Source organism: Pinus tabuliformis, chromosome 7, assembly GCF_031772625.1.
Source record: "Pinus tabuliformis cultivar Carrire ecotype Pingquan chromosome 7, CPIR1, whole genome shotgun sequence".
In the NCBI taxonomy this organism is placed as follows: domain Eukaryota; kingdom Viridiplantae; phylum Streptophyta; class Pinopsida; order Pinales; family Pinaceae; genus Pinus; species Pinus tabuliformis.
This window is the reverse complement of record NC_142293.1, coordinates 1,687,071,214-1,687,088,845: the sequence shown is the minus strand read 5'-3', so window position 1 is coordinate 1,687,088,845 and position 17,632 is coordinate 1,687,071,214.

The following is a 17,632-nucleotide window of genomic DNA, read 5'->3' as shown; positions in this document are numbered from 1 at the left end:
TCATGGGATTCGAACCGCAGATGGAGTTTGCATGGGAAACAACTTAGGACAACATCAACGATTAGATGGAGGAAGGGCAAGGTCACTGGGCGTGGATATATTGGTAATTTGTACATGGGTATGAATTTGGACCCGTTCTTCTTTTTTACTAAAGAAGATTTTTTTTTGTATGGGTAAATAATTTTGAGGGTTTATATGATCAAAGCATAAATTTTATCTAGAGTGGAAGGTTTAATGATTATGATAAGGGCAAGGTCATTGGGCATGGATATTTTGGTAATTTGTACATGGGTATGAATTTGGACTCTGTTCTTCCTTTTTACTAAAGAGAATTTTTGTTCTTATGGGTAAATAATTTTGAGGGTTTATATGATCAAAGCATAAATTTTTGTACGTGGGTATGAATTTGGACTCTGTTCTTCCTTTTTACTAAAGAGGATTTTTGTTCTTATGGTTAAATGATTTCGAGGGTTTATATGATCAAAAATAAATTTTATCTAGAGTTGAGGGTTTAATGATTATGATATTTTTGTAATTTGTACATGCTCTTTTCTTCCTTTTACTAAAGAGGATTTTTGTTCTTATGGGTAAATAATTTTGAGGTTTATATGATCAAATCATAAATTTTATCTAGAGTTGAGAGTTTAATGATTATGATAATGCAAATCTTGATTACGACCAACAATTTATCAAAAGACAATGCACAAGTAAGCATTTTGCATGTCCTTATTGTACAAAGGGTTTAATGTTTAGGATAATGCAGATCTTGATTGCGGCCAACAATTCATCAAAAGACAATGGACAAGTAAGTATTTTGCATGTCCTTAATGTACAGATCAATTTGCTTCTCCCTAACTTTTATAGGGTCAGAATGCATGAAATTTTATTTTTCTTTTCACCTTTTTTTTAGTGGTTTATTGTTTGTGTAATGGACTCTACCATGTCCAAATTAAAAGGGCTTAAGTGATGCAAGAAATTTTTTTGGCAGGATGCAAATGTTAGACCTTCCTTAAACTTTGTTACATGAAATTAAAATTTCTTGTAATCATGAACATAAAATCTTTTATGTTTCATCCTTAGATTTTGATCTCAATGCCTATAGTTTTAAACCATGTTACTATATTTTAAGTCGAATATACTTAGATCCATTAAAGCTTACAATTCTCCAAAGCTTAGGTTAATTTAAGCTAAAAAGAAGGAACCTGAATGGCTTTTGCAATTTAAATTCAATTCTTACAGACAATGATTAAAAATGGAAGAACTCAATGGTCTGATAAATTTTACCCACCCATCAATTTCGAAGACCTTTGGTATTATTTTGAACCTAAACATAGAGAGTAGAAGAAGAAGAGGAGCTTGGATGAGGTGGACCCTGACCTACTTGATACTTTTCAAAAGTTGGGCATGCCCTTGACTAGAAGAAGAGATTGATCAATGTTGTTGTAGATGTTGTTTTCATTGCTACCATGCATAGGTAGACTATATAGGTAGTTGAGGTTATCTTTTTTTGTTATAAGAGTTAATTCCGGAGTATCTTTATCTGGTTAGGAAGTAGCTTGGCAGGGTTGTTGCTCCTATTGATAACTATTATGCTGCATTGTATTTTTATTTTTTTAGTGATAGCTCCTTCTATTAAATCTCCAAGCACAGTTTGTCACTCATGGAAATACCCACTTATTTCAGGATGAATGAGATGGAGACCAGGAATTTTGAGAGGACTCTTATTTTTGTAGATGAGAGGAGTTCTATAAGGTGAGAGGATTTTTGTGACATATATTGAAGGATCAACTATACCATTTTATGACACCAATCATCTCCATGCCACAGTAATGGATCTCTATTGCACCGAGGGAGCAATGATAAAGTATTCCACTGTAAAGAATTGGTATGTCAGGGACGAGAAATGTGGATGTGGGATTTATAATTTTATTACGAAAATAGGTTTTTGTGATGGAGACAATTCAAGGATTTCATGGACCTTAGTAGAGACTGGTTCAACAATCACCTGGAAATACTCAAGCATTTCTTTGAAAGGTGATGATGCAATTGGAGAGTTCTATTCTGTTTCCTTGAAAAATAACTATCAATAGGGGGGACAAAGATGATCCATATAGGGAATAATTGCAGGAGTAGGATTGTTTCTAAAATTATATCTATAGGCAAGTCAAGGGACTACTACAGAGGATTAGTGCAAGTGCAACTAATTATCATAATGCAAGGAATTTTTAATAATGTGATTTGATGCTCATCAGTGACCAAGAAGCTACAAATACTTATCGTTACATTCAGGTACAATTGAGTTGCATTCTAAAGTCTCTAATTTCATCTATTGATAGTCCTTCTTGTGTTCGTGTCTCTTTTAATTTCATTGTGGTATGATTGGAATGGGTTAAAAAATCAAGCATATCATTGAGTCAAATAGACACCCACATGACACTACATGTCATTGTGCATACTCTTTGTTTTTGATACAATTAGAAGTGAGCAATATGATGTGTGCACACATAAAAAATCCTAGCATGCATGATGAATCCCCCTCCAATTCCATTTTCTATAGTGACATTTTATTTTCTTTGTTTATACAGGTCATATAGCCACATAGTGGCCACTATCGAATGTTGAGGTATATGTCATATAAATATTTTATAGTCTACTCTATTTTATATTCAAGTATTCATCGTCTTTCATGTCTTATACTCTGCATTGTATCTTCTTTTGTTTTCAGGAGAGGAACTCAATATTGATGGTAAGAAGCAACAACTGAAGAAAGAGAGGAATAATAACACTCGAGTGACAAATGCAAAATGAGAGAAAGAAGAGAATCTATCTAGTTATACCCTTAGAGCCAATATCTTGCATAAGACACACTCATAGAGACTGATGGTCAAGCCTTTAGAGTTGGTGAATTCACTTGCAATGTTTTGGCAACACAGTGATAATGTTTTGAAATGATGAAACAATATTTCATGTGTAAATTGTAGTCCAACCCATATTAAGTTGGAAACTCATATTGTAATACTTGATATTTTATGTAATAAAATTTATATGGTTGAAATTATTTTTATTTGCACTTGATATTATTTAGTCTTGTAATTAACATATGTAACTTTGTGTTATCATATTAGATAAACATGCACATTGTATGACACTTAAAATTTAGTCGCAAAATCATACTAATTAATTTATGGTGATTAATAATAAACACATAAAATCAATCTAAAGCTACTAAATTAGTAGTTTATATTAATTAATGATGAACAGGAATAAAATGAATATATGGCTAAATTAGTCGTTTATAATGATTATGAATGAAATTAAATGAAATGAATAGAAACTACTAAATTAGTCATTTATATAATGAATATGAAAATACCAAAAAAAGATAAATGACTACTGCAAATGATAATTTTTTTATTATTAAATGATGACTAAATTTTGCATATATACAACTATTATTAGCTAATTTATAGCATCTTATAACACGACTAAAATTTAGTCATATTTCTTTGGTCATTAATTGGTTTTAAATGATGATTAAAATTTGCATATTTATGACTATTAGTAGCTAATTTACAATATCTTATAACACGACCAACATTTTGGTCATATTTCTTTAGTCATTAATTGGTTTTTTCGAGGATTCATATAGTAATATATTTTGTTATATATTTGGTCATTAATTGCAAAAATTAATGACTAAACTAATGAAAAATTAATGACCAAATTAATGACTAAATATACTACTAGATGGTAAAATTGAGGAAACCAATTAATAACTAAGCTAAAAATGACTAAAAATTAGTCACGTTATAAGATACTGTAAATTAGCTACTATTGGTCACCTAATGAAAAATGGTTGTTTATATGCAAATTTTAGTTGTTTTTTTAGTAACTAATTAGTCATTTTGTACTAGTGTTCCTTGAAGGTGTTAGAAATAAATTCTCCTCCATTGTCACTTATTAGGGATTTCAATTTCTGACCAATGTCCTTTTCAACCAATGCTTTGAATTTAACAAATTTTGAGGAAACTTCACCCTTCTTCTGCATGAAGAAGATCCAACATTTTCCAGAAATGTCATCAACACAAATTACATAATACCTATGTTTTGTTGTAGAGGCTATATAAAATGGTCCACATAAATCAAAGTGGACTCGCTCCAAGATTACTTCAGCTTTTCTATATCGGCCCTGGAAGGTGGATTTGACATATTTCCCCATTGTGCATCCCTTGCAGACATCATGTTGGTCAAGGGTACATTTCGGGAGCATTAGAGAAATTTTGAGGTCTAAAATGGGTCTCAAAACAAAAGTGTACAACCAAAATCAAGTTTATAAGAACCAATGGGATTCAAGATGATGATTTCAACCATGGGGGATGATTCACCATTTTTCAAGTAAAAAGGTAAAAAGATTAAAAATTTGAAAAATTGAAAAAATGAAAAAAATACATTTTCAACATATCTCCCTACGGTTTTACTCAAATTTTGAGTGAGAGCACTCGTTGGATGCATAATTTAATTCCTTATCCAAGGAGTACCCATGTTCCATACTTTTGATGGACCCTTCTACATGATAAATGAGAAATACATGAAAAGTGTGATTGCAATCACACTTTTCATCTATTTCTCATTTTTTTTTGTAGCAAGGTTCATCGAAAGTGTGAAACATGGCTGCTCCTTATATGAATAATTAAATTCCAAATCTAACAAGTGCTCCCTCTCAAAATTTGTGTAATCTAATATTATTTAATTATTTCCACTATTATTTTATAATACTTCTTAGGAGGCCAATTTTAGAGCTCAAAATTTCTTTAATGACCGGTGTTAATCAGCTGCATGATTTTTAAGGCTCCATGGTGTAAGTGTCCCATGTGCCTGTGCCAAAATTATCCAACATCTCAACTCTGCACATTTTCCTCCTTATTACTCAATGCAACACAAGATTCCACCTCAAGTTTGTATATATTTTTCACTCTAACTCCAATCTATTTCACTTTCCCAGTAGCTACTCTCAGAAAGGCTTTTCCTTTACTAAAAACAACATCATAGCCTCTATCCTCCAATACAACTACAAAGATCAAATTCTTCTTTAGCCCAAGTACATACACAACATATTTCAAATGAAGATGGGAACCTGAATCCCTCTTAAAGGTTACAGTTCCAATTCCTTTGGGACTGTACCCCCCAACATCCCCAAGTTCTATGTGCATCTGGAGATCATTCTCCTCTAGGTTACTGAAGGATTCCTTGCATCCTGTAATATGGAATAAGGCACCTTAATCTAGATACCACACACTCTCCATTACAATGCTTGCCATGCATGAAATCAGGGTGAAGTCTAATTCAAACTATGAGGCAAGTGCTTCACCTCCTGTTCCTCCTAAAGGCTTCTTATTAGACTTCTTTTACAAACACTTTGTTGCATAGTGCCCAAATTCTTGGTAGCGAAAACATTTTATCTTGCTTAGGTTGTTCTTCTTGCCATTTTTCTAACTAGGCTCTAGCTTGCTTTGGGCCTTATTACCCTTCCTGACCAAGGAAAAATTATCTTCCTCCTCAGATTTGGATGTTACTCCATCTTTAGTGTTCCTTCGAATTTCTTCCTGCACCAAATCAGACCAAATCCTCTCTCAATTTGGTATTTTGTCCCTTCCATTTACAAAGTTCTGGTAGTTGTTTCAAGATTTGGGAAGGCCAAGGAGAGCTAGGCTCGGTAGCTCAAAGGATGGCACATTTTATCCTACTCCTCCAAGTTCATCTCGAACATGAGTGAATCAAGAGAGGTAGTGTGTAATGATTTCATTTTTCTGCATGCAGATGTTTATGAGATTGTCCCTCAATGCCAATTTCCTAACATCTCTGCTATTTTCAAATAATTCAGTGAGGGTCTTCAACATAGACAATGGAGTCTCTTTTCCATGTAAATTTGAGACTATGTGGTCTCTCACACCCTATAGGATGATCCTCCTAACTTTTGTGGTAACCTTCTTCCACTAGGCTTACTATGGAAGAATATATATTTGAGTATATTACAACACTCCATTATCATCAAGTACAACTTCCATCCTATCATTCCAAGATTTGAAATTCGATCTTCCCTCTAGCGAATACTCTAATCTCAATCCGTTGAAAGACATTTTCCCGCATAGAATAAAATTGCTTCACTGAATCTGCAAATCAGAATCTCTAAAGGAGAAGATCTATTGACTAGTTTCTATTGTGATTTCAAGCTCTAATACTATTTATAAATTAATAAAAATTTGCTACTACTGATGAATTCGAACTGAAAACAAGAGATTACAAATTTCCTCTACAATTGTGCAGAATGTAAATCACAGTTTAGAAATACATGCAATGGAATGCAACAATCAAAACCACAAGAACAAAATTATTTACAGGGGAACCCAATTGGGAAAATCCCCTCCACCACTTTTCATTAATCAAATGAGAATGAGAAACTATTACAATATCTTGCTTTAATCTAGAATCACACCCTGCACTGTAAACCTATTATCGTGTTGACTGTCTTTCTCTAGCCAACACTTAGGCAATTCAAGTCCCCATATTACTCCTATTTCCTTGCGTAATTGTTGGCTTGATGGGGCCTGACCCAGGTTCAACTTTAACTGCACCAACCAACAAAACCCTAACTACTGGCCCTTTTAGCTACAACCTACATAACGCAAGCTACGATATCACCCAAAGCAGTGTTGGGGGATTCTAGAACCAGGTTTCTGCATCCAGAGGCTTGTGTGATGGTTTCCTGATATCCTTACGGCTTAGATCTGCCTTCACGCAACGCTAACCCTTCTGAATAAATAACTACTATAAATCTATCTAAATCACTTTCAGATCTTCATGAAGGTACTTAATTGTACTTATCATGCATAAAGATTACAGATCTACCACTTTCGCGCAGTAACAAGCATTAATTCATATAAAATATATCACAGAGCGAATATACATAAACTTTGCGGAAGTAAATGATAAGACACAGATGCATCAATTTCAGCCTAAAACAGTCTTTATTAAGTATAAATGTTCAATTACAGACTTCTTCTCCCTACGCACTCAACTGCAGGGGCCCACGCACTCAGCCTGTGGACTTACCAAGGTCTCCGCACACTCAATTGCAGGAGCCTTCCCCTTTCGCCTAAATACTGGAAACAAACCTTTCCTTCCTTAGCACCTTTCCCTTACAATGATTCTTCAACAAACATTAACTTCTAAGACTCGTTATGACTCAACTTTATATAGCATTTTCTTTACAATACCATGGTTCGCAGACCATGGGAGGATCTCAAAACAACTCTATCACCTACCCAACTAAGGGACTAAAGCCCCTTTGACTTCTACTAGCTTCGCGCTCTGCTTCCACATTTCATGGAGACTTTACATTTATTACAAAAGATATTACAAAATTTTCCCAAAGCTTAACAAAATTGATCCTAGGGACCCCATCCCAACAGCCACCCAACACAAATTGGGTGACTCGCCCTCGAGTCACTTAATTGGTGCATCTATCTTGTTGTGGAGTTCGCTAAACTCCACCTTCAACACTTGCAAGTCAGCAGTTCCCTGTACCGTGGCCTGCTGCACTTCCTCTACCAACTTCTTTGTTCTAGGGCCTTCCATCGCAAAGCACATTGTCCTTTGTGTTTGCTAGAGTGTACTCAACTTATCTTGGACTGACAGAGTAAGCGAACTTATTTCCTTTGTCTATGGATATATTATGGCCTTTAAAATGAACTCTTTCCTTTGTAGCTCCTCAATATGCGTTTGAAGTTGTTTTCCTTCTGTCAAGTGAGCGAAGCACTGGACTGGCACCAATGTGCACATAGTCGCCCTGAGTTCATCAAAATTTTGTTGCATCTCCCGGATATATGTGCCAAGTTTCTACAGGTTTGGGTCATCCTCCGGAGTCCTCTGGAGTCCTCCATAGTTCCATTTCCTACTAGAAGATCAATGTGTAGCTTGTGATTGCTGCATCCAAAGTGGCCATGCTCTGCCTGATGGCTACTCTGCGCTACTCTGGGACTTCTGGCGGAGTGGTTGACTGCAATTTCAACTCGAGCTCTGAGATCTTCATGTGGAACTCAAATGTTACTCAACTTATCTCATCCTTTGATTCTCTGACTCCGGCAGCTAAATTCCGAATCTTCGTTGCTGCTACTACATCTTTTGGAATGTGAAGTTTTGGCAGCATCTTACATGCCTGTGTAATTGCTGCCTCCAAGCTCTAGCTTCACGTGACCAGTTCTTCCTTTTCCTTTAGTGCCTGAGCCTTTTCTGCGAAAATATGCTCATTGTTCATATTTACCTCACTGATAACTGATAGTGTATGTTTCTCCCTGATACCGAGCTCGTTTGATACCCCTTGATGAAGTGCGTGGAGGGTATGAATAGGCAACACGACTAAGTTGACACCCACATCCTTGATCTATCCGAGATGGGTGTTTGCTTCATTTGCCTCTATGCGCAGTGATCCCTCTGGTAATGGAATGACCCTAAGGTCTAGAGTTTCATTTGGTTTCCATCACAATCGTGCTCACTTGCTGCAAGCTCTCTTGAATCCCACTCACCTATCCCATGCTCGCTTGAAGTCGACTTGTTTGAATCTGTGAGTTGTGCAGATCCTTCTGCATGCTCCCCAATGTCTGCATGTACTACTGTTTGAACTATGTCCACAGCTCCATCGTTGTTTCATGGGCCTTGTTTCCAATCTCATCCAAGTCCCCCTCAGTGAGGACCATTGGATCTGCATGTACATGCTTGTCCAATTTTTTCCTCTTCCTAGGCCCAGAAGTGGTCTCCTTCTGGTGCTTTGTGATTCTGAAAGGAGTGCTCTGCTCCTCACCACCATCTCCTTCCTCCTCGGATCCTTCCTTGTTCGTAGTATGTTGAGAAGTAGACTCCTCAACCTCCACTATGGCCTCCTTCGCATCGCGCTCCTTGTTAGAAGAAACTTCCTTCTTTTTCTGTGTTTCTTTTTCTTGGGCTGTTGCTTGTTCAGCCTCTTTATTTTTCTGCGTCGCTTTCTCTCGAGCGGCAACCAACTCAACTTCCTTTTGCTTCTACACTACTGTGGCCTATGCAGAGGAGATTTATTTGCATGTGCTTGTTCATGCGTTGAGATTTGATGGTTGCCGCCACTCACCTGGCCATTTTCCCACAATCTCCCGCACATCGCCCTCATTGACTAGGTATGTTAACTTGTACCATACTTTCTTAGGATCTCATCTCGTGTGGATGGATACGTTGTGAAAATCCACTTTAAACTCTGCGTAGGCCTCCAACTACTCAAACAGGGTAGGTGATAGCCTCGGCCTCTGGCTGATCACCGTGTGGAGGTCCATCTCGACCAGCACCAAGAATATCTTTGTCTCCATGACCCTCTCCGGATCCTTTGTAGCCCACAACAAAGTGAACTTCGTGGCCTCACATAAATCAACATCCTGTTGAGGGAACTAACTGTCTTCTAGAAGTCTCCACGCAACTAGGGCAATTAACAACAACTAGGCATAGTGGAATGCCTTGTCGTCGTCTTTTGCTTCACGAAAATTCAACAGAAACTCTTTGCAGAGATACTACGCCCCCTTTGCGCATTGTGCAGCTAATGAAATGATTAGCGCTGACATCTCATCCGCGCAACACTTTCTCATGACCATGCAAGCCAAAATATGGGTGGATAACTGCACCACCTTATCTATGGTGGAACAGATAGAGTATCCATGTGACTTCTTCACTAAGCCAAACTCGTTCTTAATTCTATCTGCGAGTTGTTTTTCTTTACTCTTGCCTCCAAACTCATCGGTGGGATCCACCCCTTGGTAGGGAAACCTGGTGATACAGTGGATCATCATATCTGTGATAGGGATGGGCTCTTCCAACCAAATACTCCCATTATGAACCAGTGTAAGAAATTGGCGTACGCACACCGTGTTGATAGTGGTTCTACTAAAATGTGGTACCCATATAATATTTAGCAACCCAACCTTCTCAACCCTCATAACCCACTTCATGGGTTCCCGTCGCGTGACTCTGTTCTCCTCATAGTATATACTCGCCAAATATTTGTTTGTCACCAAATGCAGGAATTTCTCATGATCAACTAGATCTCAAATCCTCCATTTTGAGTGCGGGAATGCGCCCTAAGAGTGTGCCTTCAAATGGCACTTTCTTTGGAAATAGAGGTGTAGAGACTATGAATTTAGCGTTATCGGGATCCTTGGGTACCTTCACTTTTCCCTTTCGTGGAGGGATATACTTTAGGAGCCTAGTGATAGGCTCTCCCTCCTCAGCATCCAACCATTCAACCCCTTCACGAATCTCATATTCGTCAAGATCCATGGGTTCATGTGGCTGTTTCGACTTGTCCATCTTCCCTTTCTGTTGAACCTTAGTAGGGTCCTTCCTCTATGACTGCCTCACTGGAACAGACTATGATTTATTCTGTTTCTCCTTAGTAGCAGATGGTTTAGGCCTAGGTGACCTTGACGCCGTAGACACAGATGGTGTAGCTTCCATTGCTGATGCAATTGCAGGGGTTGCGGCTTCAGATACAACGACTTCTGCAGGATCAGTCATTTTCTCGCAGATGATCTTATGGCTCCAATCAGGAAAATTTGCGACCTCCGACTGTGAAAGAATTTCCTCCCAATCATCTTGGTTCATAGACTTAAGGCAAGAAAATTCACAAGTGATTTTCAAAAGGCAAAGTGTTCTACTGTAGGTCAACATGTCAGATTTATAGGTGATTTCAAATTCAAATTTGACCATTCCCTCCAATTTCTGATAATAAATGCATCTTTGGCGGCAAATTGATAAAGATTTGCACCATAAATGCAACCTACCCAATCCTCCTAACGGTATTTTCACCATCCAATCAGCTATAGTGCATCCAACGACTATTTTTAGACTCATCTATGCAACACTATCCTCAATGGCATAGCACTCTTGGGGCAGTTCCTCCTGGCGCACTTCTGGCTTCCCTCGCGCAACCCCCTTACTTCGTTTTCCCAGTCTTTGGGCAGTGTAGTTTATAGTCTCGTACTTCCTTGCAGCTACCTGGAGTACTAAGATTGTCCAACCATCATGCAGTCATTACACAAGGGAAGGATCCCCTTGATATAACTTTAGTTGACTTGCATTGACTCTTCCCGGAAATAATACCTCATTCAGCTTCGTGAGCTAAACTGCGTCACCATCAATAATTTCCTTGATGACATAGGGTCGCAACCAGTGCATTTGAAACTTCCCAGGGAACTTCGTGATCTTTCTATCATAAAGTAAGAACAAATAATTCACTTGTAAGGTGTACAGCTTAATATGTTGATCATGCCATGCCTTTTCACGCTCCTTTTGCACCTATTGGTGAAATCTTGCTAAACAAATGTCTTCTTCTAACTCCAGCAACTGCATGAGGTGCTCCTCCATAGTCTCGCGGTCTGACATATCAGTCAATGCTACAATTCGCAAACTCAGTAGAATATACTCCATGGGAATCACAATATCTATCTCATAGACAAGCCTCAACGAGATTTGTCCTGTCAACTTCTTACACATCGTCCTATATTGATCAAGTGCTCATAATTTAGCTCAAAAATAAAAGTTCTCAAAATCTAAATGACCACGTCTGTATCGGTGATACAATCCCAACGCAACTTGTTTCACTCAAAACCGAGTTCGTATGAGGAAGATATCGTGTTCTGTCCGCTTTGCCAAACAGACGATTTTTTGCAAAAAAAGTACAGTCACTGCACAGTCAACAGTCTGTATTGCTGACGTGGCAAGTGACTGGGCAGTTCAATGAATTGGTCAATGTCCAATCACGATTCACCAAGTGTCATGTTTTTATTGGTCTGCAGATTGGTGATGTGGCATGTTTTTACTAGTCAGAGGTGGACCAATGAGGAGGGGACATATCGTAACAAGGAGGTAAATCATTTCACATATCCATACATGGTCAATGTTCCCAATCTTAAATCATGGAATTCCTTTGCCTTCTCATCATAGTAACACTAAGTTAAATATTTATCCTTGAAATGCTTCTGAAATTTGTGCCATGTAACTTGTTCTTCATCAATTGTTCTCACCGTCTTGATTTCTTCCCACCAAAGGGTGGCCTTACCCCTTAGTTGATAAACTGCTAGTTGTGTTTTAAGTTTATTAGTATAGTCATAAATATGAAAGTACTTGCTCATTTCAATTAGCCATGCTTCAGTTGCTTCTTCAGATTCTCCTTCAAAGCGTGATGGTTTTATCTTTTTGAATTCACCTTGTAATTCCACTTTCTACCTTTTTGTCTTTATTTGGTCAGAAGCATTATCCGAACATCCCTCTTCCTCTTACTTGTGTCCTTCTATTGACTCTGCATTATCTTTGCCATGATGGGCCGTTGGGGTTTTCTCCCTATCATCAGTACTGGGATTTGGTCCTCGTTGATTCTGTCGGTCAGATAGACTTTTAAGGATTCTTTCTTGTTCCTGTCTCAGTCGTTCGTTATCCGTTCTCAGGTTTGTCATCTCCGCACATGATTGTTGAACTGTTTCAAGAAGGGTAGCGTTGGCTTGACAATATTATTCTCCTAGTTGTATCCATATGTCTGGGTTGGCCTCTACATAAGTTGCCTCGGGCTAGTTCGATAGTATGGGACTCCTCTGCATCTCTGCTCTTTCGGGTGCTGATCTATATCTCTGTTCACATTCACATGTACTCAGTTGTTTACTATATATATATATATATATATATATATATATATATATATATATATATATATATATATATATATATATATCCCAAAAGTCTCGATGTGCGAGCCTCCACTCTAATACCATTTGTAACAAACTTAACACATATAAAAAAAATTATTTCATTCCACACCTTATTAACTAAGTCTTTGGCGAATAACGAGGTGATTAAACTAGATTGTACAAATGTTAGGACTTAATGAAGACCTATCATTCATATCCACCGTGATCTTCCACCTTGGTTAGACTCTCGTATGCATAATTCATTGTTTAAAGCAACACTTAATGATGGAGGGTGGATCGAGGGTTGAGCTGCCACCTGTAGCTCAAACATTAAATTTCTGACTCCGCTCATTGAATAGTCTTGACAAAATGGTCTGGCGCTTGGTCACTTGGCCGTTTCCCCACCGTAGGATCATGGTTTCAGGATTCGACATTTTTGGAGCTCCAATATAAATTGTGTGATATTTTTCTAGCTTCCTGTTTTGTGCAACTTCCATTTTCTGATTTGCAAAACCTTGGGGTTCAGCTCTGCAACCTCTCTAAGGGTTTGAAGAGATATCATGGTTTTGGCTTAATCTCCTTGGCCCGACGGGGTCCAGCAAGCGTCCAGGTAGCCTTTTTAGAAGTTTCTCTCAGTAAATTCCTTAATATGCTTTCATTTTCCATTGGTTCGAAGCATTCCTCTTGATTAGTTGGTTCTTGGCATGCAGGTAGTTCAACTGTCCATGGTTGTACAATCCTAGGAAGGGTGCGACAGGAGAAATTGTGCTTTCATGGAGATAAGATCCCATGCAAGCTACAAGATTGTTTTCGAATTGATCTGAATGTGAAAAGCCACTAACGACTGTGACACATTTTTTAAATGCTCGTTGCTTCTTATCACCCAGAGTTCCTCCTACATAGGTAACGACGAAACCCTGAAACTTCCTAACTTGTATCAGTCATTTTATTTTTAATACCCTACAGGATTTAATCCCGACATCCATGTGATCATAAGTAAGGTCTCGGAAATGCATTTTCAAGGGATTTCAGAGTTTCGAGGGTCCTCCTTACGATGTTTATTGTCTTCTGGTCACAGGTTGGTTTAATCACTCTGTCTTTTGGTGAAGTTATGGCTAAAAAGTGTCTCCAAGCTTTAGCTAGCCATGAAAGCATTTCTTTTTGTTGCATTTAATGTTAGATTCTTAGGTTTATAAATAACCCCATATCAAGGCATGGCCATCGTTAAGTTCATAGTTATACTGAGAGAAACTATATGAGGGTTGTAATTTTGTTTGGAATAGTCCGAGATGGGATGTCACTATAAATTGGTTTGACTTTGGTTATAAGGGTTTAAGCACGGTTTGATATTTCCATTCAAGTTTCAGGTTATAATTCAAGAACATTCCTTAAATGAATTATCTTACTTTGTTTGGTCGGTTCTAGCACTATTTTGGTTATAATGAGTAACATTGTTCCCAGCTTGAATGATTTGGAAATTAGATAGGAGCGAGGGCAGTTGGATCTCGATTTTTCCTACGGAAAACGATTGAGAGTCACAAAGAACCCTTGCGACTCAGTTAATTTTTTTGTACAGTTAAAGATAAGTCTGGTTATGCAATGGTTAGTGCTAGCTATTCCATGAATGACATATCATATTCCTATTTGCATTTGAGAGTTAGCATTATCTTGATATTGAATCTATAGAAAGGTTTAAATTTGTAGAATGAATTCCTTTCGGTTTAATCTCTGTATGCTCTATGAACTAGAAAGCATCTCATGGTTTCATTAAAAGAAAATAGTAGTCACTTTAAAAGCTAGAGAATTTTCATAATTTAACTTCTCTAATTTTCTAGTATAAAGTTAATCCGAAATGGTTAAGTTGTTTTCCAAGAACAGTGTAAATCTATCAGTAGTTCTACCTTATAATTCATCAGTTTATATAAAGAAATATAATATAATCATCAGTATAATATGACAGAATATGTTTAACAATATACCATGACATAACATATATATATCTAGAAATCTGCCTAATGTTGGCTATCCATTATTGAATAATATTAACCCATTGTAGCTAATATTTACTGAGCGCAACGTGTATTACATATCTTGTTCTACTTTATTTATATCTATGTGAGTAATTCCCATTTCTTGGGAGGTCTCTCCACCCCGCCACAGATCTGGAGATTATGTCCAGATTCCCCCCTGTGAGCTCTTCCTACTCTTGACAATCAATAAGTCTGTCACAGCCCGGTATCTTGGGCATTAGGACTACGGTCCAACCTCAAGCATCATACCTTTTCGACGGTAATTCATAGTTTTCCCACTAGTACTTTCCTCCATCTCAAAGAAAATATGGGTAGCGTCATTCATGATTGCTTCCCCTATGTATATTTTCCAACCCCCTTATGGTTCTCCCTCTTTTCCTTTTGAGAGAACAGATGAACAATTGTTTGTAACTGTCTCAGGAGTTATCAAATATTTCTTTCAGTTCTTTGACAAATTGTTTAAATTCTTAATTAATAAGTAACAAGATATGTTCTGGCTATTCAACCTTAGTTCTCTAACATTCTATGTTAAACAAAGTAAAATATGAAGTAAAACTTGGTAACAAATTAAATGTTTGTGTAGTATAGGGTGTTATAGAAACACAAAAGCAATACAGACTAAAAAATTAAATGTACAACTATGTTAGAGAGGTTATTTGATATGGATTCACTTCCATGACCCATATATATATATATATATATATATATAAAAGAATGTCCAACAATGTGAGAATTCAATATTAGTCTTCTTCTTTTTTTGAAGTAAAGAAATTGTGGTGATTGGTGAATATTTTACTGCGTATACATCTAAGATATGACCATAAAAATTATACATTTGAAAATCCCTCTAAAAGAATCAAAGCGTAAATAAATATAATTAAAAATAAAATAAAATAAAATAAAAAGTATTTTTGTTTTCTAATGTCCACTTTAAATTTTGGTCAAAAATGGAATATCCAAGGGTCAATGCATATAGTTCAAACTAAAATCTTTTTGTCTATTTCTTCAAATGTGATAACTCATTTTCCGCATTGTAGTTGAAATTATTATTTCTAGTTTGTAATATATATAGTTATGGTTGTATTATTTCTATAGTTGTGTTATTTCTAGTTTGTCATTGATATAACTATAGTTGTATTATTTCTAATTTGTCATTGTCATTCTTTGATATTCTATAATAAAATTGTGTTCCAGTTAACTAAAACCAATTTACAAAAGGGAATGCTTTTGACAAGAGTTCAAATGAATATATTATATCACATCAATTTATTTAAAAAGAATTTACAAATCATCACCAACAAAAAGGATATTAATTGTTATATAAATAATTTCTTCAATTTTCAAAGATTAAAAGGTTCAACTATAACTTCTAAAAATATAAGCCCAAATTATTCTTAATATTTTACCAAAAATATTGAATTTTTTTCAGGAAGTAGAAGGATTACTCAACCATTATCTATGGCACTTAGTTCCTCACCTGTGCATTCTTGCATTCTTAAATAATTTAAATATTTGATCGGATTTAATTATGTAATTAATTTTAAAGTTTGAAAAAGATAAATTTATTTATTTATTTGCACTTTAAAAATATCTCTTCATGCAAGATAGATTCTAAAATTAATATGGAGCTGCCATAGTAATTAACACAAACGTATTATTTTACACAAATTTTAAACATTATCCTTAAAATTTAATAAGAATATTAACAACTTTAAGTATTTCCACCAAAATGCTATATATGAGAATGATTATATACAAAAACATTCACTATATGATAGTTTTTTAAATATTATATCTATTTTAGCTCCAAATATATTAAATGTCTAGAGAGACAAAATCCCTTGAGGTGCAAAGCTTTCCCCAAGTGTATATTGCGACCTGTAGCACCTGACACTCCTTGAGAACATAGTTCCCTTGTCTCTCTCTAGATCACACATCATCTTTGCCAGATCAGATCTAGCAGGTTGGGTTCTATCGCAGCTGCAACAATCAATTTCGCCATTCAGATCTGTCAGATCCATCATTCAGATATATAAGATCCACCATTCAGATCTATCAAATCTGCCATTCATATCTACCAATTTGGGTTCTGTAGCAGTCGCAACAATCAGATCCGTCATTCCGATCTAGCAGCAGGGGTTCGATCACTGCCACATTCCTACTCATACTCTGCAGTTGAGGGTTTCACTGACAAATCTGACTATTTGTGTGGGTCCTATACCTGGGCATGATTCTCGCAGGACATTGGGCATAATTAACTTTTCTGGGAATCAGCTACTGCAGTATTCCTAAGCGAGGAGTAAAACTCCTTTCGGAGTAAAAAAAATAAAAAATCTGAGACCCTCTCGGGATGCTTATAGGAGACTTAGCCCATAAGAATCAAGTCGACGGGCTGAGCAAGGTGGTACCATTCACTTGTCAACGTCAAAATTTCAGGTGGTCCCAAAATTTTTTTCACAGTAACGACAAGTGCACCAGATCTGTGCATGGTACAAACCAGAGCTCAAGCTATGCCAATGAGAAGATAGACACCCTTGAACAAAAGTTGGAGGCATTAAGGAAGCATATCCAGACCTTAAATGACACAATCACAAAGGGAAAGTCGGGGAAACAATCGGAGGCATATGATTTTAATGAAAACCTTGATGGCGAGTCTAGCCATTCTCTTCACTTCTATGGAAACCACCAACAGTCCCAGCCTCGACCACCCAAGCTGGACATGTATAAATTTGATGTCTCTCATCCGTCCATATGGCTAGTACAAATGGAGCAATATTTCACATTGAATCACATCAGAGATGATGCGACTAAGCTAAGTGTGGGAATCCTATACTTGGACCAAGAAAGATG